The sequence below is a fragment of the Pogoniulus pusillus genome, unplaced genomic scaffold (genome assembly GCF_015220805.1).
Source record: "Pogoniulus pusillus isolate bPogPus1 unplaced genomic scaffold, bPogPus1.pri scaffold_100_arrow_ctg1, whole genome shotgun sequence".
NCBI lineage: Eukaryota > Metazoa > Chordata > Aves > Piciformes > Lybiidae > Pogoniulus > Pogoniulus pusillus.
The window spans coordinates 134844-158693 of record NW_026974539.1 but is presented as its reverse complement, the minus strand read 5'-3'; positions in this window follow the sequence as shown (position 1 = coordinate 158693).

The following is a 23850-nucleotide window of genomic DNA, read 5'->3' as shown; positions in this document are numbered from 1 at the left end:
TAATGCTTTTTCTAACCGGCATTTCTATGGTTCTTCAATGGGGCTAGGATGTAAACGTGTTTCTGCTTCAAAGAAAGCAGCTAGGAGAAGTTTCTTTTGCCAGTGTGTGAGGGAGCTGGAAAAGCTGACAGAATGGTGCAGGGGATTCCAGGCTAGGCCATTCCTGGCTGGGTCTACACGCAGAAGTAATGCTTTTTCTAACCGGCATTTCTATGGTTCTTCAATGGGGCTAGGATGTAAACGTGTTTCTGCTTCAAAGGAAAGCAGCTAGGAGGAAGTTTCTTTTGCCAGTGTGTGAGGGAGCTGGAAAGCTGCAGAATGGTGCAGGGGATTCCAGGCTAGGCCATTCCTGGCTGGGTCTACACGCAGAAGTAATGCTTTTTCTAACCGGCATTTCTATGGTTCTTCAATGGGGCTAGGATGTAAACGTGTTTCTGCTTCAAAGGAAAGCAGCTAGGAGAAAGTTTCTTTTGCCAGTGTGTGACGCAGCTGGAAAGCTGCAGAATGGTGCAGGGGATTCCAGGCTAGGCCATTCCTGGCTGGGTCTACACAGCAGAAGTAATGCTTTTTCTAACCGGCATTTCTATGGTTCTTTCAATGGGGCTAGGATGTAAACGTGTTTCTGCTTCAAAGGAAAGCAGCTAGGAGAAAGTTTCTTTTGCCAGTGTGTGAGGGAGCTGGAAAGCTGCAGAATGGTGCAGGGCATTCCAGGATAGGCCATTCCTGGCTGGGTCTACACACAGAAGTAATGCTTTTTTCTAACCGGCATTTCTATGGTTCTTCATGGGGCTAGGATGTAAACGTGTTTCTGCTTCAAAGGAAAGCAGCTAGGAGAAGTTTCTTTTGCCAGTGTGTGACGCAGCTGGAAAGCTGCAGAATGGTGCAGGGGATTCCAGGCTAGGCCATTCCTGGCTGGGTCTACACACAGAGTAATGCTTTTTCTAACCCGGCATTTCTATGGTTCTTCAATGGGGCTAGGATGTAACGTGTTTCTGCTTCAAAGGAAAGCAGCTAGGAGAAAGTTTCTTTTGCCAGTGTGTGAGGGAGCTGGAAAGCTGCAGAATGGTGCAGGGGATTCCAGGCTAGGCCATTCCTGGCTGGGTCTACACGCAGAAGTAATGCCTTTTTCTAACCGGGATTTCTATGGTTCTTCAATGGGGCTAGGATGTAAACGTGTTTCTGCTTCAAAGGAAAGCTGCTAGGAGAAAGTTTCTTTTGCCAGTGTGTGAGGAGCTGGAAAGCTGCAGAATGGTGCAGGGGAATTCCAGGCTAGGCCATTCCTGGCTGGGTCTACACACAAGAAGTAATGCTTTTTCTAACCGGCATTTCTATGGTTCTTCAATGGGGCTAGGATGTAAACGTGTTTCTGCTTCAAAGGAAAGCAGCTAGGAGAAAGTTTCTTTTGCCAGTGTGTGACGCAGCTGGAAAGCTGCAGAATGGTGCAGGGGATTCCAGGCTAGGCCATTTCCTGGCTGGGTCTACAACACAGAAAGTAATGCTTTTTTCTAACCGGCATTTCTATGGTTCTTCAATGGGGCTAGAATGTAAACGTGTTTCTGCTTCAAAGGAAAGCAGCTAGGAGAAAGTTTCTTTTGCCAGTGTGTCGAGGGAGCTGGAAAGCTGCAGAATGGTGCAGGGGATTCCAGGCTAGGCCATTCCTGGCTGGGTCTACACACAGAAGTAATGCTTTTTCTAACCGGCATTTCTATGGTTCTTCAATGGGGCTAGGATGTAAACGTGTTTCTGCTTCAAAGGAAAGCAGCTAGGAGAAAGTTTCTTTTGCCAGTGTGTGAGGGAGCTGGAAAGCTGCAGAATGGTGCAGGGGATTCCAGGCTAGGCCATTCCTGGCTGGGTCTACACACAGAAGTAATGCTTTTTCTAACCGGCATTTCTATGGTTCTTCAAGGGGGCTAGGATGTAAAAGGGTTTCTGCTCAAAGGGAAAGCAGCTAGGAGAAAAGGTTCTTGTGCCCAGTGAGTGTGTGTCGTGAGGTCTGCGAGTGCGCGCAAGCTGCAGAATGGTGCAGGAGATTCCAGGCTAGGCCATTCCTGGCTGGTCTACAGAAGCAGAAGGAATGCTTTTGGTCTGAACCGGCAATTTCGATTGGTTCTTCAATGGGGCTAGGAGTATAAAGTGTTTTCTGCTTCAAAAGGAAAGGCAGCTAGGAGAAAGTTTCTTTTGCCAGTGTGTGACGGCAGCTGGAAAGCTGCAGATGGTGGCAGGGGATTCCAGGCTAGTCCTTCCTGGCTGGGTCTACACAGCCAGAAGGATGCTTTTTCTAACCGGCCATTTATATTGGTTTCTTCAATGGGGCTAGGGATGTAACGTGTTTCTGCTTTAAAGGAAATGGCCAGCTAGGAGAAATTTCTTCTTGCCTGTGTGTGAGGGAGCTGGGAAAGCTGCTGAATGGTGCAGGGGCATTCCAGGCTAGGCCGTTTCCGGGCTGGGTCTACACACAGAAGTAATGCTTTTTTCTAACCGGCATTTCTATGGTTCTTCAATGGGGCTAGGATGTAAACGTGTTTCTGCTTCAAAGGAAAGCAGCTAGGAGAAAGTTTCTTTTGCCAGTGTGTGAGGGAGCTGGAAAGCTGCAGAATGGTGCAGGGGATTCCAGGCTAGGCCATTCCTGGCTGGGTCTACACGCAGAAGTAATGCTTTTTCTAACCGGCATTTCTATGGTTCTTCAATGGGGGCTAGGATGTAAACGTGTTTCTGCTTCAAAGGAAAGCAGCTAGGAGAAAGTTTCTTTTGCCAGTGTGTGAGGCCATTCCTGGCTGGGTCTACACACAGAAGTAATGCTTTTTCTAACCGGCATTTCTATGGTTCTTCAATGGGGCTAGGATGTAAACGTGTTTCTGCTTCAAAGGAAAGCAGCTAGGAGAAAGTTTCTTTTGCCAGTGTGTGAGGGAGCTGGAAAGCTGCCAGAATGGTGCAGGGGATTCCAGGCTAGGCCATTCCTGGCTGGGTCTACACGCAGAAGTAATGCTTTTTCTAACCGGCATTTCTATGGTTCTTCAATGGGGCTAGGATGTAAACGTGTTTCTGCTTCAAAGGAAAGCAGCTAGGAGAAAGTTTCTTTTGCCAGTGTGTGAGGGAGCTGGAAAGCTGCAGAATGGTGCAGGGGATTCCAGGCTAGGCCATTCCTGGCTGGGTCTACACACAGAAGTAATGCTTTTTCTAACCGGCATTTCTATGGTTCTTCAATGGGGCTAGGATGTAAACGTGTTTCTGCTTCAAAGGAAAGCAGCTAGGAGAAAGTTTCTTTTGCCAGTGTGTGAGGGAGCTGGAAAGCTGCAGAATGGTGCAGGGGATTCCAGGCTAGGCCATTCCTGGCTGGGTCTACACACAGAAGTAATGCTTTTTCTAACCGGCATTTCTATGGTTCTTCAGTGGGGCTAGGATGTAAACGTGTTTCTGCTTCAAAGGAAAGCAGCTAGGAGAAAGTTTCTTTTGCCAGTGTGTGAGGGAGCTGGAAAGCTGCAGAATGGTGCAGGGGATTCCAGGCTAGGCCATTCCTGGCTGGGTCTACACACAGAAGTAATGCTTTTTCAAACCGGCATTTCTATGGTTCTTCAATGGGGCTAGGATGTAAACGTGTTTCTGCTTCAAAGGAAAGCAGCTAGGAGAAAGTTTCTTTTGCCAGTGTGTGAGGGAGCTGGAAAGCTGCAGAATGGTGCAGGGGATTCCAGGCTAGGCCATTCCTGGCTGGGTCTAAACACAGAAGTAATGCTTTTTCTAACCGGCATTTCTATGGTTCTTCAGTGGGCTAGGATGTAAACGTGTTTCTGCTTCAAAGGAAAGCAGCTAGGAGAAAGTTTCTATTTACCAGTGTGTGACGCAGCTGGAAAGCTGCAGAATGGTGCAGGGGATTCCAGGCTAGGCCATTCCTGGCTGGGTCTACACGCAGAAGTAATGCTTTTTCTAACCGGCATTTCTATGGTTCTTCAATGGGGCTAGGATGTAAACGTGTTTCTGCTTCAAAGGAAAGCAGCTAGGAGAAAGTTTCTTTTGCCAGTGTGTGAGGGAGCTGGAAAGCTGCAGAATGGTGCAGGGGATTCCCAGGCTAGGCCATTCCTGGCTGGGTCTACACACAGAAGTAATGCTTTTTCTAACCGGCATTTCTATGGTTCTTCAATGGGGCTAGGATGTAAACGTGTTTCTGCTTCAAAAGGAAAGCAGCTAGGAGAAAGTTTCTTTTGCCAGTGTGTGAGGGAGCTGGAAAGCTGCAGAATGGTGCAGGGGATTCCAGGCTAGGCCATTCCTGGCTGGGTCTATAAGCAGAAGGAGTGCTTTTTCTAACCGCGATTTTCTATGGTTCTTCAGTGGGGCTAGGATGTAAACGTTGTTTCTGCTTCAAAGGAAAGCAGCTAGGAGAAAGTTTCTTTTGCCAGTGTGTGAGGGAGCTGGAAAGCTGCAGAATGGTGCAGGGGATTCCAGGCTAGGCCATTCCTGGCTGGGTCTACACGCAGAAGAGTGCTTTTTTCTAACCGGCATTTCTATTGGTTCTTCAATGGGGCTAGGATGTAAACGTGTTTCTGCTTCAAAGGAAAGCAGCTAGGAGAAAGTTTCTTTTTGCCAGTGTGTGAGGGAGCTGGAAAGCTGCAGAATGGTGCAGGGGATTCCAGGCTAGGCATTCCCTGCTGGGTCTACACACAGAAGTAATGCTTTTTCTACACCGGCATTTCTATGGTTCTTCAATGGGGTCTAGGATGTAAACGTGTTCTCTGCTTCAAAGGAAAGCAGCTAGGAGAAAGTTTCTTTTGCCAGTGTGTGAGGGAGCTGGAAAGCTGCAGAATGGTGCAGGGGATTCCAGGCTAGGCCATTCCTGGCTGGGTCTACACACAGAAGTAATGCTTTTTCTAACCGGCATTTCTATGGTTCTTCAATGGGGCTAGGATGTAAACGTGTTTCTGCTTCAAAGGAAAGCAGCTAGGAGAAAGTTTCTTTTGCCAGTGTGTGACGCAGCTGGAAAGCTGCAGAATGGTGCAGGGGATTCCAGGCTAGGCCATTCCTGGCTGGGTCTACACACAGAAGTAATGCTTTTTCTAACCGGCATTTCTATGGTTCTTCAATGGGGCTAGGATGTAAACGTGTTTCTGCTTCAAAGGAAAGCAGCTAGGAGAAAGTTTCTTTTGCCAGTGTGTGACGGGAGCTGGGAAAGCTGCAGAATGGTGCAGGGGATTCCAGGCTAGGCCATTCCTGGCTGGGTCTACACACAGAAGTAATGCTTTTTCTAACCGGCATTTCTATGGTTCTTCAATGGGGCTAGGATGTAAACGTGTTTCTGCTTCAAAGGAAAGCAGCTAGGAGAAAGTTTCTTTTGCCAGTGTGTGAGGGAGCTGGAAAGCTGCAGAATGGTGCAGGGGATTCCAGGCTAGGCCATTCCTGGCTGGGTCTACACACAGAAGTAATGCTTTTTCTAACCGGCATTTCTATGGTTCTTCAATGGGGCTAGGATGTAAACGTGTTTCTGCTTCAAAGGAAAGCAGCTAGGAGAAAGTTTCTTTTGCCAGTGTGTGACGCAGCTGGAAAGCTGCAGAATGGTGCAGGGGATTCCAGGCTAGGCCATTCCTGGCTGGGTCTACACACAGAAGTAATGCTTTTTCTAACCGGCATTTCTAAGGTTCTTCAATGGGGCTAGGATGTAAACGTGTTTCTGCTTCAAAGGAAAGCAGCTAGGAGAAAGTTTCTTTTGCCAGTGTGTGACGGGAGCTGGAAAGCTGCAGAATGGTGCAGGGGATTCCAGGCTAGGCCATTCCTGGCTGGGTCTACACACAGAAGTAATGCTTTTTCTAACCGGCATTTCTATGGTTCTTCAATGGGGCTAGGATGTAAACGTGTTTCTGCTTCAAAGGAAAGCAGCTAGGAGAAAGTTTCTTTTGCCAGTGTGTGAGGGAGCTGGAAAGCTGCAGAATGGTGCAGGGGATTCCAGGCTAGGCCATTCCTGGCTGGGTCTACACACAGAAGTAATGCTTTTTCTAACCGGCATTTCTATGGTTCTTCAATGGGGCTAGGATGTAAACGTGTTTCTGCTTCAAAGGAAAGCAGCTAGGAGAAAGTTTCTTTTGCCAGTGTGTGAGGGAGCTGGAAAGCTGCAGAATGGTGCAGGGGATTCCAGGCTAGGCCATTCCTGGCTGGGTCTACACACAGAAGTAATGCTTTTTCTAACCGGCATTTCTATGGTTCTTCAATGGGGCTAGGATGTAAACGTGTTTCTGCTTCAAAGGAAAGCAGCTAGGAGAAAGTTTCTTTTGCCAGTGTGTGAGGGAGCTGGAAAGCTGCAGAATGGTGCAGGGGATTCCAGGCTAGGCCATTCCTGGCTGGGTCTACACGCAGAAGTAATGCTTTTTCTAACCGGCATTTCTATGGTTCTTCAATGGGGCTAGGATGTAAACGTGTTTCTGCTTCAAAGGAAAGCAGCTAGGAGAAAGTTTCTTTTGCCAGTGTGTGACGCAGCTGGAAAGCTGCAGAATGGTGCAGGGGATTCCAGGCTAGCCATTCCTGGCTGGGTCTACACACAGAAGTAATGCTTTTTCTAACCGGCATTTCTATGGTTCTTCAATGGGGCTAGGATGTAACGTGTTTCTGCTTCAAAGGAAAGCAGCTAGGAGAAAGTTTCTTTTGCAGTGTGTGAGGAGCTGGAAAGCTGCAGAATGGTGCAGGGGATTCCAGGCTAGGCCATTCCTGGCTGGGTCTACACAGCAGAAGTAAGTGCTTTTTCTAACCGGCATTTCTATGGTTCTTCAATGGGGCTAGGATGTAAACGTGTTTCTGCTTCAAAGGAAAGCAGCTAGGAGAAAGTTTCTTTTGCCAGTGTGTGAGGGAGCTGGAAAGCTGCAGAATGGTGCAGGGGATTCCAGGCTAGGCCATTCCTGGCTGGGTCTACACACAGAAGTAATGCTTTTTCTAACCGGCATTTCTATGGTTCTTCAATGGGGCTAGGATGTAAACGTGTTTCTGCTTCAAAGGAAAGCAGCTAGGAGAAAGTTTCTTTTGCCAGTGTGTGAGGCAGCTGGAAAGCTGCAGAATGGTGCAGGGGATTCCAGGCTAGGCCATTCCTGGCTGGGTCTACACACAGAAGTAATGCTTTTTTCTAACCGGCATTTCTATGTTATTCAATGGGGCTAGGATGTAAACGTGTTTCTGCTTCAAAGGAAAGCAGCTAGGAGAAAGTTTCTTTTGCCCAGTGTGTGAGGGAGCTGGAAAGCTGCAGAATGGTGCTGGGGATTCCAGGCTAGGCCATTCCTGGCTGGGTCTACACACAGAAGTAATGCTTTTTCTAACCGGCATTTCTATGGTTCTTCAATGGGGCTAGGATGTAAACGTGTTTCTGCTTCAAAGGAAAGCAGCTAGGAGAAAGTTTCTTTTGCCAGTGTGTGACGCAGCTGGAAAGCTGCAGAATGGTGCAGGGGATTCCAGGCTAGGCCATTCCTGGCTGGGTCTACACACAGAAGTAATGCTTTTTCTAACCGGCATTTCTATGGTTCTTCAATGGGCTAGGATGTAAACGTGTTTCTGCTTCAAAGGAAAGCAGCTAGGAGAAAGTTTCTTTTGCCAGTGTGTGACGCAGCTGGAAAGCTGCAGAATGGTGCAGGGGATTCCAGGCTAGGCCATTCCTGGCTGGGTCTACACGCAGAAGTAATGCTTTTTCTAACCGGCATTTCTATGGTTCTTCAATGGGGCTAGGATGTAAACGTGTTTCTGCTTCAAAGGAAAGCAGCTAGGAGAAAGTTTCTTTTGCCAGTGTGTGAGGGAGCTGGAAAGCTGCAGAATGGTGCAGGGGATTCCAGGCTAGGCCATTCCTGGCTGGGTCTACACGCAGAAGTAATGCTTTTTCTAACCGGCATTTCTATGGTTCTTCAGTGGGGCTAGGATGTAAACGTGTTTCTGCTTCAAAGGAAAGCAGCTAGGAGAAAGTTTCTTTTGCCAGTGTGTGAGGGAGCTGGAAAGCTGCAGAATGGTGCAGGGATTCCAGGCTAGGCCATTCCTGGCTGGGTCTACACGCAGAAGTAATGCTTTTTCTAACCGGCATTTCTATGGTTCTTCAATGGGGCTAGGATGTAAACGTGTTTCTGCTTCAAAGGAAAGCAGCTAGGAGAAAGTTTCTTTTGCCAGTGTGTGACGGGAGCTGGAAAGCTGCAGAATGGTGCAGGGGATTCCAGGCTAGGCCATTCCTGGCTGGGTCTACACACAGAAGTATGCTTTTTCTAACCGGCATTTCTATGGTTCTTCAATGGGGGCTAGGATGTAAACGTGTTTCTGCTTCAAAGGAAAGCAGCTAGGAGAAAGTTTCTTTTGCCAGTGTGTGACGCAGCTGGAAAGCTGCAGAATGGTGCAGGGGATTCCAGGCTAGGCCATTCCTGGCTGGGTTCTACACACAGAAGTAATGCTTTTTCTAACCGTGATTTCTATGGTTCTTCAATGGGGCTAGGATGTAAACGTGTTTCTGCTTCAAAGGAAAGCAGCTAGGAGAAGTTTCTTTTGCCAGTGTGTGAGGGAGCTGGAAAGCTGCAGAATGGTGCAGGGGATTCCAGGCTAGGCCATTCCTGGCTGGGTCTACACGCAAAAGTAATGCTTTTTCTAACCGGCATTTCTATGGTTCTTCAATGGGGCTAGGATGTAAACGTGTTTCTGCTTCAAAGGAAAGCAGCTAGGAGAAAGTTTCTTTTGCCAGTGTGTGAGGGAGCTGGAAAGCTGCAGAATGGTGCAGGGCATTCCAGGCTAGGCCATTCCTGGCTGGGTCTACACACAGAAGTAATGCTTTTTCTAACCGGCATTTCTATGGTTCTTCAATGGGGCTAGGATGTAAACGTGTTTCTGCTTCAAAGGAAAGCAGCTAGGAGAAAGTTTCTTTTGCCAGTGTGTGAGGGAGCTGGAAAGCTGCAGAATGGTGCAGGGGATTCCAGGCTAGGCCATTCCTGGCTGGGTCTACACACAGAAGTAATGCTTTTTCTAACCGGCATTTCTATGGTTCTTCAATGGGGCTAGGATGTAAACGTGTTTCTGCTTCAAAGGAAAGCAGCTAGGAGAAAGTTTCTTTTGCCAGTGTGTGAGGGAGCTGGAAAGCTGCAGAATGGTGCAGGGGATTCCAGGCTAGGCCATTCCTGGCTGGGTCTACAACACAGAAGTAATGCTTTTTCTAACCGGCATTTCTATGGTTCTTCAATGGGGCTAGGATGTAAACGTGTTTCTGCTTCAAAGGAAAGCAGCTAGGAGAAAGTTTCTTTTGCCAGTGTGTGACGCAGCTGGAAAGCTGCAGAATGGTGCAGGGGATTCCAGGCTAGGCCATTCCTGGCTGGGTCTACACACAGAAGTAATGCTTTTTCTAACCGGCATTTCTATGGTTCTTCAATGGGGCTAGGATGTAAACGTGTTTCTGCTTCAAAGGAAAGCAGCTAGGAGAAAGTTTCTTTTGCCAGTGTGTGAGGGAGCTGGAAAGCTGCAGAATGGTGCAGGGGCATTCCAGGCTAGGCCATTCCTGGCTGGGTCTACACGCAGAAGTAATGCTTTTTCTAACCGGCATTTCTATGGTTCTTCAATGGGGCTAGGATGTAAACGTGTTTCTGCTTCAAAGGAAAGCAGCTAGGAGAAAGTTTCTTTTGCCAGTGTGTGAGGGAGCTGGAAAGCTGCAGAATGGTGCAGGGGATTCCAGGCTAGGCCATTCCTGGCTGGGTCTACACACAGAAGTAATGCTTTTTCTAACCGGCATTTCTATGGTTCTTCAATGGGGCTAGGATGTAAACGTGTTTCTGCTTCAAAGGAAAGCAGCTAGGAGAAAGTTTCTTTTGCCAGTGTGTGACGCAGCTGGAAAGCTGCAGAATGGTGCAGGGGATTCCAGGCTAGGCCATTCCTGGCTGGGTCTACACACAGAAGTAATGCTTTTTCTAACCGGCATTTCTATGGTTCTTCAATGGGGCTAGGATGTAAACGTGTTTCTGCTTCAAAGGAAAGCAGCTAGGAGAAAGTTTCTTTTGCCAGTGTGTGAGGGAGCTGGAAAGCTGCAGAATGGTGCAGGGGATTCCAGGCTAGGCCATTCCTGGCTGGGTCTACACACAGAAGTAATGCTTTTTCTAACCGGCATTTCTATGGTTCTTCAATGGGGCTAGGATGTAAACGTGTTTCTGCTTCAAAGGAAAGCAGCTAGGAGAAAGTTTCTTTTGCCAGTGTGTGAGGGAGCTGGAAAGCTGCAGAATGGTGCAGGGGGATTCCAGGCTAGGCCATTCCTGGCTGGGTCTACACACAGAAGTAATGCTTTTTCTAACCGGCATTTCTATGGTTCTTCAGTGGGGCTAGGATGTAAACGTGTTTCTGCTTCGAGGGAAAGCAGCTAGGAGAAAGTTTCTTTTGCCAGTGTGTGACGCAGCTGGAAAGCTGCAGAATGGTGCAGGGGATTCCAGGCTAGGCCATTCCTGGCTGGGTCTACACACAGAAGTAATGCTTTTTCTAACCGGCATTTCTATGGTTCTTCAATGGGGCTAGGATGTAAACGTGTTTCTGCTTCAAAGGAAAGCAGCTAGGAGAAAGTTTCTTTTGCCAGTGTGTAGACCCAGCCATTCCTGGCTGGGTCTACACACAGAAGTAATGCTTTTTCTAACCGGCATTTCTATGGTTCTTCAATGGGGCTAGGATGGTAAACGTGTTTCTGCTTCAAGGAAAGCAGCTAGGAGAAAGTTTCTTTTGCCAGTGTGTGAGGGAGCTGGAAAGCTGCAGAATGGTGCAGGGGATTCCAGGCTAGGCCATTCCTGGCTGGGTCTACACACAGAAGTAATGCTTTTTCTAACCGGCATTTCTATGGTTCTTCAGTGGGGCTAGGATGTAAACGTGTTTCTGCTTCAAAGGAAAGCAGCTAGGAGAAAGTTTCTTTTGCCAGTGTGTGAGGGAGCTGGAAAGCTGCAGAATGGTGCAGGGGATTCCAGGCTAGGCCATTCCTGGCTGGGTCTACACACAGAAGTAATGCTTTTTCTAACCGGCATTTCTATGGTTCTTCAATGGGGCTAGGATGTAAACGTGTTTCTGCTTCAAAGGAAAGCAGCTAGGAGAAAGTTTCTTTTGCCAGTGTGTGAGGCAGCTGGAAAGCTGCAGAATGGTGCAGGGGATTCCAGGCTAGGCCATTCCTGGCTGGGTCTACACACAGAAGTAATGCTTTTTCTAACGGCATTTCTATGGTTCTTCAATGGGGCTAGGATGTAAACGTGTTTCTGCTTCAAAGGAAAGCAGCTAGGAGAAAGTTTCTTTTGCCAGTGTGTGAGGGAGCTGGAAAGCTGCAGAATGGTGCAGGGGATTCCAGGCTAGGCCATTCCTGGCTGGGTCTACACACAGAAGTAATGCTTTTTCTAACCGGCATTTCTATGGTTCTTCAATGGGGCTAGGATGTAAACGTGTTTCTGCTTCAAAGGAAAGCAGCTAGGAGAAAGTTTCTTTTGCCAGTGTGTGAGGGAGCTGGAAAGCTGCAGAATGGTGCAGGGGATTCCAGGCTAGGCCATTCCTGGCTGGGTCTACACACAGAAGTAATGCTTTTTCTAACCGGCATTTCTATGGTTCTTCAATGGGGCTAGGATGTAAACGTGTTTCTGCTTCAAAGGAAAGCAGCTAGGAGAAAGTTTCTTTTGCCAGTGTGTGACGCGGCTGGAAAGCTGCAGAATGGTGCAGGGGATTCCAGGCTAGGCCATTCCTGGCTGGGTCTACACACAGAAGTAATGCTTTTTCTAACCGGCATTTCTATGGTTCTTCAATGGGGCATGATGTAAACGTGTTTCTGCTTCAAAGGAAAGCAGCTAGGAGAAAGTTTCTTTTGCCAGTGTGTGAGGGAGCTGGAAAGCTGCAGAATGGTGCAGGGGATTCCAGGCTAGGCCATTCCTGGCTGGGTCTACACACAGAAGTAATGCTTTTTCTAACCGGCATTTCTATGGTTCTTCAATGGGGCTAGGATGTAAACGTGTTTCTGCTTCAAAGGAAAGCAGCTAGGAGAAAGTTTCTTTTGCCAGTGTGTGAGGGAGCTGGAAAGCTGCAGAATGGTGCAGGGGATTCCAGGCTAGGCCATTCCTGGCTGGGTCTACACACAGAAGTAATGCTTTTTCTAACCGGCATTTCTATGGTTCTTCAATGGGGCTAGGATGTAAACGTGTTTCTGCTTCAAAGGAAAGCAGCTAGGAGAAAGTTTCTTTTGCCAGTGTGTGAGGGAGCTGGAAAGCTGCAGAATGGTGCAGGGGATTCCAGGCTAGGCCATTCCTGGCTGGGTCTACACACAGAAGTAATGCTTTTTCTAACCCGGCATTTCTATGGTTCTTCAATGGGGCTAGGATGTAAACGTGTTTCTGCTTCAAAGGAAAGCAGCTAGGAGAAAGTTTCTTTTGCCAGTGTGTGAGGGAGCTGGAAAGCTGCAGAATGGTGCAGGGGATTCCAGGCTAGGCCATTCCTGGCTGGGTCTACACACAGAAGTAATGCTTTTTCTAACCGGCATTTCTATGGTTCTTCAATGGGGCTAGGATGTAAACGTGTTTCTGCTTCAAAGGAAAGCAGCTAGGAGAAAGTTTCTTTTGCCAGTGTGTGAGGGAGCTGGAAAGCTGCAGAATGGTGCAGGGGATTCCAGGCTAGGCCATTCCTGGCTGGGTCTACACACAGAAGTAATGCTTTTTCTAACCGGCATTTCTATGGTTCTTCAATGGGGCTAGGATGTAAACGTGTTTCTGCTTCAAAGGAAAGCAGCTAGGAGAAAGTTTCTTTTGCCAGTGTGTGAGGGAGCTGGAAAGCTGCAGAATGGTGCAGGGGATTCCAGGCTAGGCCATTCCTGGCTGGGTCTACACACAGAAGTAATGCTTTTTCTAACCGGCATTTCTATGGTTCTTCAATGGGGCTAGGATGTAAACGTGTTTCTGCTTCAAAGGAAAGCAGCTAGGAGAAAGTTTCTTTTGCCAGTGTGTGAGGGAGCTGGAAAGCTGCAGAATGGTGCAGGGGATTCCAGGCTAGGCCATTCCTGGCTGGGTCTACAAGCAGAAGTAATGCTTTTTCTAACCGGCATTTCTATGGTTCTTCAATGGGGCTAGGATGTAAACGTGTTTCTGCTTCAAAGGAAAGCAGCTAGGAGAAAGTTTCTTTTGCCAGTGTGTGACGCAGCTGGAAAGCTGCAGAATGGTGCAGGGGATTCCAGGCTAGGCCATTCCTGGCTGGGTCTACACACAGAAGTAATGCTTTTTCTAACCGGCATTTCTATGGTTCTTCAATGGGGCTAGGATGTAAACGTGTTTCTGCTTCAAAGGAAAGCAGCTAGGAGAAAGTTTCTTTTGCCAGTGTGTGAGGGAGCTGGAAAGCTGCAGAATGGTGCAGGGGATTCCAGGCTAGGCCATTCCTGGCTGGGTCTACACACAGAAGTAATGCTTTTTCTAACCGGCATTTCTATGGTTCTTCAATGGGGCTAGGATGTAAACGTGTTTCTGCTTCAAAGGAAAGCAGCTAGGAGAAAGTTTCTTTTGCCAGTGTGTGAGGGAGCTGGAAAGCTGCAGAATGGTGCAGGGGATTCCAGGCTAGGCCATTCCTGGCTGGGTCTACACAGCAGAAGTAATGCTTTTTCTAACCGGCATTTCTATGGTTCTTCAATGGGGCTAGATGTAAACGTGTTTCTGCTTCAAAGGAAAGCAGCTAGGAGAAAGTTTCTTTTGCCAGTGTGTGAGGGAGCTGGAAAGCTGCAGAATGGTGCAGGGGATTCCAGGCTAGGCCATTCCTGGCTGGGTCTATCAGCAGAAGTAATGCTTTTTCTAACCGGCATTTCTATGGTTCTTCAGTGGGGCTAGGATGTAAACGTGTTTCTGCTTCAAAGGAAAGCAGCTAGGAGAAGTTTCTTTTGCCAGTGTGTGACGCAGCTGGAAAGCTGCAGAATGGTGCAGGGGATTCCAGGCTAGGCCATTCCTGGCTGGGTCTACACACAGAAGTAATGCTTTTTCTAACCGGCATTTCTATGGTTCTTCAATGGGGCTAGGATGTAAACGTGTTTCTGCTTCAAAGGAAAGCAGCTAGGAGAAAGTTTCTTTTGCCAGTGTGTGAGGAGCTGGAAAGCTGCAGAATGGTGCAGGGGATTCCAGGCTAGGCCATTCCTGGCTGGGTCTACACAGCAGAAGTAATGCTTTTTCTAACCGGCATTTCTATGGTTCTTCAATGGGGCTGGATGTAAACGTGTTTCTGCTTCAAAGGAAAGCAGCTAGGAGAAAGTTTCTTTTGCCAGTGTGTGAGGGAGCTGGAAAGCTGCAGAATGGTGCAGGGGATTCCAGGCTAGGCCATTCCTGGCTGGGTCTACACACAGAAGTAATGCTTTTTCTAACCGGCATTTCTATGGTTCTTCAATGGGGCTAGGATGTAAACGTGTTTCTGCTTCAAAGGAAAGCAGCTAGGAGAAAGTTTCTTTTGCCAGTGTGTGACGCAGCTGGAAAGCTGCAGAATGGTGCAGGGGATTCCAGGCTAGGCCATTCCTGGCTGGGTCTACACCACAGAAGTAATGCTTTTTCTAACCGGCATTTCTATGGTTCTTCAATGGGGCTAGGATGTAAACGTGTTTCTGCTTCAAAGGAAAGCAGCTAGGAGAAAGTTTCTTTTGCCAGTGTGTGAGGGAGCTGGAAAGCTGCAGAATGGTGCAGGGGATTCCAGGCTAGGCCATTCCTGGCTGGGTCTACACACAGAAGTAATGCTTTTTCTAACCGGCATTTCTATGGTTCTTCAGTGGGGCTAGGATGTAAACGTGTTTCTGCTTCAAAGGAAAGCAGCTAGGAGAAAGTTTCTTTTGCCAGTGTGTGACGAGCTGGAAAGCTGCAGAATGGTGCAGGGGATTCCAGGCTAGGCCATTCCTGGCTGGGTCTACACACAGAAGTAATGCTTTTTTCTAACCGGCATTTCTATGGTTCTTCAATGGGGCTAGGATGTAAACGTGTTTCTGCTTCAAAGGAAAGCAGCTAGGAGAAAGTTTCTTTTGCCAGTGTGTGAGGGAGCTGGAAAGCTGCAGAATGGTGCAGGGGATTCCAGGCTAGGCCATTCCTGGCTGGGTCTACACACAGAAGTAATGCTTTTTCTAACCGGCATTTCTATGGTTCTTCAATGGGGCTAGGATGTAAACGTGTTTCTGCTTCAAAGGAAAGCAGCTAGGAGAAAGTTTCTTTTGCCAGTGTGTGAGGGAGCTGGAAAGCTGCAGAATGGTGCAGGGGATTCCAGGCTAGGCCATCCTGGCTGGGTCTACACACAGAAGTAATGCTTTTTCTAACCGGCATTTCTATGGTTCTTCAATGGGGCTAGGATGTAAACGTGTTTCTGCTTCAAAGGAAAGCAGCTAGGAGAAAGTTTCTTTTGCCAGTGTGTGAGGGAGCTGGAAAGCTGCAGAATGGTGCAGGGGATTCCGGCTAGGCCATTCCTGGCTGGGTCTACACGCAGAAGTAATGCTTTTTCTAACCGGCATTTCTATGGTTCTTCAATGGGGCTAGGATGTAAACGTGTTTCTGCTTCAAAGGAAAGCAGCTAGGAGAAAGTTTCTTTTGCCAGTGTGTGAGGGAGCTGGAAAGCTGCAGAATGGTGCAGGGGATTCCAGGCTAGGCCATTCCTGGCTGGGTCTACACACAGAAGTAATGCTTTTTCTAACCGGCATTTCTATGGTTCTTCAATGGGGCTAGGATGTAAACGTGTTTCTGCTTCAAAGGAAAGCAGCTAGGAGAAAGTTTCTTTTGCCAGTGTGTGAGGGAGCTGGAAAGCTGCAGAATGGTGCAGGGGATTCCAGGCTAGGCCATTCCTGGCTGGGTCTACACACAGAAGTAATGCTTTTTCTAACCGGCATTTCTATGGTTCTTCAATGGGGCTAGGATGTAAACGTGTTTCTGCTTCAAAGGAAAGCAGCTAGGAGAAAGTTTCTTTTGCCAGTGTGTGACGCAGCTGGAAAGCTGCAGAATGGTGCAGGGGATTCCAGGCTAGGCCATTCCTGGCTGGGTCTACACACAGAAGTAATGCTTTTTCTAACCGGCATTTCTATGGTTCTTCAATGGGGCTAGGATGTAAACGTGTTTCTGCTTCAAAGGAAAGCAGCTAGGAGAAAGTTTCTTTTGCCAGTGTGTGAGGGAGCTGGAAAGCTGCAGAATGGTGCAGGGGATTCCAGGCTAGGCCATTCCTGGCTGGGTCTACACGCAGAAGTAATGCTTTTTCTAACCGGCATTTCTATGGTTCTTCAATGGGGCTAGGATGTAAACGTGTTTCTGCTTCAAAGGAAAGCAGCTAGGAGAAAGTTTCTTTTGCCAGTGTGTGAGGGAGCTGGAAAGCTGCAGAATGGTGCAGGGGATTCCAGGCTAGGCCATTCCTGGCTGGGTCTACAAGCAGAAATGCTTTTTCTAACCGGCATTTCTATGGTTCTTCAATGGGGCTAGGATGTAAACGTGTTTCTGCTTCAAAGGAAAGCAGCTAGGAGAAAGTTTCTTTTGCCAGTGTGTGAGGGAGCTGGAAAGCTGCAGAATGGTGCAGGGGATTCCAGGCTAGGCCATTCCTGGCTGGGTCTACACGCAGAAGTAATGCTTTTTCTAACCGGCATTTCTATGGTTCTTCAATGGGGCTAGGATGTAAACGTGTTTCTGCTTCAAAGGAAAGCAGCTAGGAGAAAGTTTCTTTTGCCAGTGTGTGACGCAGCTGGAAAGCTGCAGAATGGTGCAGGGGATTCCAGGCTAGGCCATTCCTGGCTGGGTCTACAGCAGAAGTAATGCTTTTTCTAACCGGCATTTCTATGGTTCTTCAATGGGGCTAGGATGTAAACGTGTTTCTGCTTCAAAGGAAAGCAGCTAGGAGAAAGTTTCTTTTGCCAGTGTGTGAGGGAGCTGGAAAGCTGCAGAATGGTGCAGGGGATTCCAGGCTAGGCCATTCCTGGCTGGGTCTACACACAGAAGTAATGCTTTTTCTAACCGGCATTTCTATGGTTCTTCAATGGGGCTAGGATGTAAACGTGTTTCTGCTTCAAAGGAAAGCAGCTAGGAGAAAGTTTCTTTTGCCAGTGTGTGAGGGAGCTGGAAAGCTGCAGAATGGTGCAGGGGATTCCAGGCTAGGCCATTCCTGGCTGGGTCTACAAGCAGAAGGAGTGCTTTTTCTAACCGGCATTTCTATGGTTCTTCAATGGGGCTAGGATGTAAACGTGTTTCTGCTTCAAAGGAAAGCAGCTAGGAGAAAGTTTCTTTTGCCAGTGTGTGAGGGAGCTGGAAAGCTGCAGAATGGTGCAGGGGATTCCAGGCTAGGCCATTCCTGGCTGGGTCTATAAGCAGAAGTAGTGCTTTTTCTAACCGGCATTTCTATGGTTCTTCAATGGGGCTAGGATGTAAACGTGTTTCTGCTTCAAAGGAAAGCAGCTAGGAGAAAGTTTCTTTTGCCAGTGTGTGAGGGAGCTGGAAAGCTGCAGAATGGTGCAGGGGATTCCAGGCTAGGCCATTCCTGGCTGGGTCTACACACAGAAGTAGTGCTTTTTCTAACCGGCATTTCTATGGTTCTTCAATGGGGCTAGGATGTAAACGTGTTTCTGCTTCAAAGGAAAGCAGCTAGGAGAAAGTTTCTTTTGCCAGTGTGTGGGGAGCTGGAAAGCTGCAGAATGGTGCAGGGGATTCCAGGCTAGGCCATTCCTGGCTGGGTCTATAAGCAGAAGGAGTGCTTTTTCTAACCGGCATTTCTATGGTTCTTCAATGGGGCTAGGATGTAAACGTGTTTCTGCTTCAAAGGAAAGCAGCTAGGAGAAAGTTTCTTTTGCCAGTGTGTGAGGGAGCTGGAAAGCTGCAGAATGGTGCAGGGGATTCCAGGCTAGGCCATTCCTGGCTGGGTCTACACACAGAAGTAATGCTTTTTCTAACCGGCATTTCTATGGTTCTTCAATGGGGCTAGGATGTAAACGTGTTTCTGCTTCAAAGGAAAGCAGCTAGGAGAAAGTTTCTTTTGCCAGTGTGTGACGGGAGCTGGAAAGCTGCAGAATGGTGCAGGGGATTCCAGGCTAGGCCATTCCTGGCTGGGTCTACACACAGAAGTAATGCTTTTTCTAACCGGCATTTCTATGGTTCTTCAATGGGGCTAGGATGTAAACGTGTTTCTGCTTCAAAGGAAAGCAGCTAGGAGAAAGTTTCTTTTGCCAGTGTGTGAGGCAGCTGGAAAGCTGCAGAATGGTGCAGGGGATTCCAGGCTAGGCCATTCCTGGCTGGGTCTACACACAGAAGTAATGCTTTTTCTAACCGGCATTTCTATGGTTCTTCAATGGGGCTAGGATGTAAACGTGTTTCTGCTTCAAAGGAAAGCAGCTAGGAGAAAGTTTCTTTTGCCAGTGTGTGAGGGAGCTGGAAAGCTGCAGAATGGTGCAGGGGATTCCAGGCTAGGCCATTCCTGGCTGGGTCTACAAGCAGAAGTAATGCTTTTTCTAACCGGCATTTCTATGGTTCTTCAATGGGGCTAGGATGTAAACGTGTTTCTGCTTCAAAGGAAAGCAGCTAGGAGAAAGTTTCTTTTGCCAGTGTGTGACGCAGCTGGAAAGCTGCAGAATGGTGCAGGGGATTCCAGGCTAGGCCATTCCTGGCTGGGTCTACACAGAGAAGTAATGCTTTTTCTAACCGGCATTTCTATGGTTCTTCAATGGGGCTAGGATGTAAACGTGTTTCTGCTTCAAAGGAAAGCAGCTAGGAGAAAGTTTCTTTTGCCAGTGTGTGAGGGAGCTGGAAAGCTGCAGAATGGTGCAGGGGATTCCAGGCTAGGCCATTCCTGGCTGGGTCTACACGCAGAAGTAATGCTTTTTCTAACCGGCATTTCTATGGTTCTTCAATGGGGCTAGGATGTAAACGTGTTTCTGCTTCAAAGGAAAGCAGCTAGGAGAAAGTTTCTTTTGCCAGTGTGTGAGGGAGCTGGAAAGCTGCAGAATGGTGCAGGGGATTCCAGGCTAGGCCATTCCTGGCTGGGTCTACACGCAGAAGTATTGCTTTTTCTAACCGGCATTTCTATGGTTCTTCAATGGGGCTAGGATGTAAACGTGTTTCTGCTTCAAAGGAAAGCAGCTAGGAGAAAGTTTCTTTTGCCAGTGTGTGAGGGAGCTGGAAAGCTGCAGAATGGTGCAGGGGATTCCAGGCTAGGCCATTCCTGGCTGGGTCTACAAGCAGAAGTAATGCTTTTTCTAACCGGCATTTCTATGGTTCTTCAATGGGGCTAGGATGTAAACGTGTTTCTGCTTCAAAGGAAAGCAGCTAGGAGAAAGTTTCTTTTGCCAGTGTGTGAGGGAGCTGGAAAGCTGCAGAATGGTGCAGGGGATTCCAGGCTAGGCCATTCCTGGCTGGGTCTATAAGCAGAAGTAATGCTTTTTCTAACCGGCATTTCTATGGTTCTTCAATGGGGCTAGGATGTAAACGTGTTTCTGCTTCAAAGGAAAGCAGCTAGGAGAAAGTTTCTTTTGCCAGTGTGTGAGGGAGCTGGAAAGCTGCAGAATGGTGCAGGGGATTCCAGGCTAGGCCATTCCTGGCTGGGTCTACACACAGAAGTAATGCTTTTTCTAACCGGCATTTCTATGGTTCTTCAATGGGGCTAGGATGTAAACGTGTTTCTGCTTCAAAGGAAAGCAGCTAGGAGAAAGTTTCTTTTGCCAGTGTGTGACGGAGCTGGAAAGCTGCAGAATGGTGCAGGGGATTCCAGGCTAGGCCATTCCTGGCTGGGTCTACACACAGAAGTAATGCTTTTTCTAACCGGCATTTCTATGGTTCTTCAATGGGGCTAGGAATGTAAACGTGTTTCTGCTTCAAAGGAAAGCAGCTAGGAGAAAGTTTCTTTTGCCAGTGTGTGAGGGAGCTGGAAAGCTGCAGAATGGTGCAGGGGATTCCAGGCTAGGCCATTCCTGGCTGGGTCTACACGCAGAAGTAATGCTTTTTCTAACCGGCATTTCTATGGTTCTTCAATGGGGCTAGGATGTAAACGTGTTTCTGCTTCAAAGGAAAGCAGCTAGGAGAAAGTTTCTTTTGCCAGTGTGTGAGGGAGCTGGAAAGCTGCAGAATGGTGCAGGGGATTCCAGGCTAGGCCATTCCTGGCTGGGTCTACACACAGAAGTAATGCTTTTTCTAACCGGCATTTCTATGTTCTTCAATGGGGCTAGGATGTAAACGTGTTTCTGCTTCAAAGGAAAGCAGCTAGGAGAAAGTTTCTTTTGCCAGTGTGTGAGGGAGCTGGAAAGCTGCAGAATGGTGCAGGGGATTCCAGGCTAGGCCATTCCTGGCTGGGTCTACAAGCAGAAGTAATGCTTTTTCTAACCGGCATTTCTATGGTTCTTCAATGGGGCTAGGATGTAAACGTGTTTCTGCTTCAAAGGAAAGCAGCTAGGAGAAAGTTTCTTTTGCCAGTGTGTGAGGGAGCTGGAAAGCTGCAGAATGGTGCAGGGGATTCCAGGCTAGGCCATTCCTGGCTGGGTCTACACACAGAAGTAGTGCTTTTTCTAACCGGCATTTCTATGGTTCTTCAATGGGGCTAGGATGTAAACGTGTTTCTGCTTCAAAGGAAAGCAGCTAGGAGAAAGTTTCTTTTGCCAGTGTGTGAGGGAGCTGGAAAGCTGCAGAATGGTGCAGGGGATTCCAGGCTAGGCCATTCCTGGCTGGGTCTACAACAGAAGTAATGCTTTTTCTAACCGGCATTTCTATGGTTCTTCAATGGGGCTAGGATGTAAACGTGTTTCTGCTTCAAAGGAAAGCAGCTAGGAGAAAGTTTCTTTTGCCAGTGTGTGAGGGAGCTGGAAAGCTGCAGAATGGTGCAGGGGATTCCAGGCTAGGCCATTCCTGGCTGGGTCTACACAGCAGAAGTAGTGCTTTTTCTAACCGGCATTTCTATGGTTCTTCAATGGGGCTAGGATGTAAACGTGTTTCTGCTTCAAAGGAAAGCAGCTAGGAGAAAGTTTCTTTTGCCAGTGTGTGAGGGAGCTGGAAAGCTGCAGAATGGTGCAGGGGATTCCAGGCTAGGCCATTCCTGGCTGGGTCTATAAGCAGAAGGAATGCTTTTTCTAACCGGCATTTCTATGATTCTTCAATGGGGCTAGGATGTAAACGTGTTTCTGCTTCAAAGGAAAGCAGCTAGGAGAAAGTTTCTTTTGCCAGTGTGTGAGGGAGCTGGAAAGCTGCAGAATGGTGCAGGGGATTCCAGGCTAGGCCATTCCTGGCTGGGTCTACAAGCAGAAGGAATGCTTTTTCTAACCGGCATTTCTATGGTTCTTCAATGGGGCTAGGATGTAAACGTGTTTCTGCTTCAAAGGAAAGCAGCTAGGAGAAAGTTTCTTTTGCCAGTGTGTGAGGGAGCTGGAAAGCTGCAGAATGGTGCAGGGGATTCCAGGCTAGGCCATTCCTGGCTGGGTCTACACGCAGAAGTAATGCTTTTTTCTAACCGGCATTTCTATGGTTCTTCAATGGGGCTAGGATGTAAACGTGTTTCTGCTTCAAAGGAAAGCAGCTAGGAGAAAGTTTCTTTTGCCAGTGTGTGAGGGAGCTGGAAAGCTGCAGAATGGTGCAGGGGATTCCAGGCTAGGCCATTCCTGGCTGGGTCTATAAGCAGAAGTAATGCTTTTTCTAACCGGCATTTCTATGGTTCTTCAATGGGGCTAGGATGTAAACGTGTTTCTGCTTCAAAGGAAAGCAGCTAGGAGAAAGTTTCTTTTGCCAGTGTGTGACGCAGCTGGAAAGCTGCAGAATGGTGCAGGGGATTCCAGGCTAGGCCATTCCTGGCTGGGTCTACACACAGAAGTAATGCTTTTTCTAACCGGCATTTCTATGGTTCTTCAATGGGGCTAGGATGTAAACGTGTTTCTGCTTCAAAGGAAAGCAGCTAGGAGAAAGTTTCTTTTGCCAGTGTGTGAGGGAGCTGGAAAGCTGCAGAATGGTGCAGGGGATTCCAGGCTAGGCCATTCCTGGCTGGGTCTATAAGCAGAAGGAGTGCTTTTTCTAACCGGCATTTCTATGGTTCTTCAATGGGGCTAGGATGTAAACGTGTTTCTGCTTCAAAGGAAAGCAGCTAGGAGAAAGTTTCTTTTGCCAGTGTGTGAGGGAGCTGGAAAGCTGCAGAATGGTGCAGGGGATTCCAGGCTAGGCCATTCCTGGCTGGGTCTATAAGCAGAAGGAATGCTTTTTCTAACCGGCATTTCTATGGTTCTTCAATGGGGCTAGGATGTAAACGTGTTTCTGCTTCAAAGGAAAGCAGCTAGGAGAAAGTTTCTTTTGCCAGTGTGTGAGGGAGCTGGAAAGCTGCAGAATGGTGCAGGGGATTCCAGGCTAGGCCATTCCTGGCTGGGTCTATAAGCAGAAGGAATGCTTTTTCTAACCGGCATTTCTATGGTTCTTCAATGGGGCTAGGATGTAAACGTGTTTCTGCTTCAAAGGAAAGCAGCTAGGAGAAAGTTTCTTTTGCCAGTGTGTGACGCAGCTGGAAAGCTGCAGAATGGTGCAGGGGATTCCAGGCTAGGCCATTCCTGGCTGGGTCTATAAGCAGAAGGAATGCTTTTTCTAACCGGCATTTCTATGGTTCTTCAATGGGGCTAGGATGTAAACGTGTTTCTGCTTCAAAGGAAAGCAGCTAGGAGAAAGTTTCTTTTGCCAGTGTGTGAGGGAGCTGGAAAGCTGCAGAATGGTGCAGGGGATTCCAGGCTAGGCCATTCCTGGCTGGGTCTATAAGCAGAAGGAATGCTTTTTCTAACCGGCATTTCTATGGTTCTTCAATGGGGCTAGGATGTAAACGTGTTTCTGCTTCAAAGGAAAGCAGCTAGGAGAAAGTTTCTTTTGCCAGTGTGTGAGGGAGCTGGAAAGCTGCAGAATGGTGCAGGGGATTCCAGGCTAGGCCATTCCTGGCTGGGTCTACAAGCAGAAGTAGTGCTTTTTCTAACCGGCATTTCTATGGTTCTTCAATGGGGCTAGGATGTAAACGTGTTTCTGCTTCAAAGGAAAGCAGCTAGGAGAAAGTTTCTTTTGCCAGTGTGTGAGGGAGCTGGAAAGCTGCAGAATGGTGCAGGGGATTCCAGGCTAGGCCATTCCTGGCTGGGTCTACACGCAGAAGGAATGCTTTTTCTAACCGGCATTTCTATGGTTCTTCAATGGGGCTAGGATGTAAACGTGTTTCTGCTTCAAAGGAAAGCAGCTAGGAGAAAGTTTCTTTTGCCAGTGTGTGAGGGAGCTGGAAAGCTGCAGAATGGTGCAGGGGATTCCAGGCTAGGCCATTCCTGGCTGGGTCTATAAGCAGAAGGAATGCTTTTTCTAACCGGCATTTCTATGGTTCTTCAATGGGGCTAGGATGTAAACGTGTTTCTGCTTCAAAGGAAAGCAGCTAGGAGAAAGTTTCTTTTGCCAGTGTGTGAGGGAGCTGGAAAGCTGCAGAATGGTGCAGGGGATTCCAGGCTAGGCCATTCCTGGCTGGGTCTACACGCAGAAGGAATGCTTTTTCTAACCGGCATTTCTATGTTCTTCAATGGGGCTAGGATGTAAACGTGTTTCTGCTTCAAAGGAAAGCAGCTAGGAGAAAGTTTCTTTTGCCAGTGTGTGAGGCAGCTGGAAAGCTGCAGAATGGTGCAGGGGATTCCAGGCTAGGCCATTCCTGGCTGGGTCTATAAGCAGAAGGAGTGCTTTTTCTAACCGGCATTTCTATGGTTCTTCAATGGGGCTAGGATGTAAACGTGTTTCTGCTTCAAAGGAAAGCAGCTAGGAGAAAGTTTCTTTTGCCAGTGTGTGAGGCAGCTGGAAAGCTGCAGAATGGTGCAGGGGATTCCAGGCTAGGCCATTCCTGGCTGGGTCTATAAGCAGAAGGAATGCTTTTTCTAACCGGCATTTCTATGTTTCTTCAATGGGGCTAGGATGTAAACGTGTTTCTGCTTCAAAG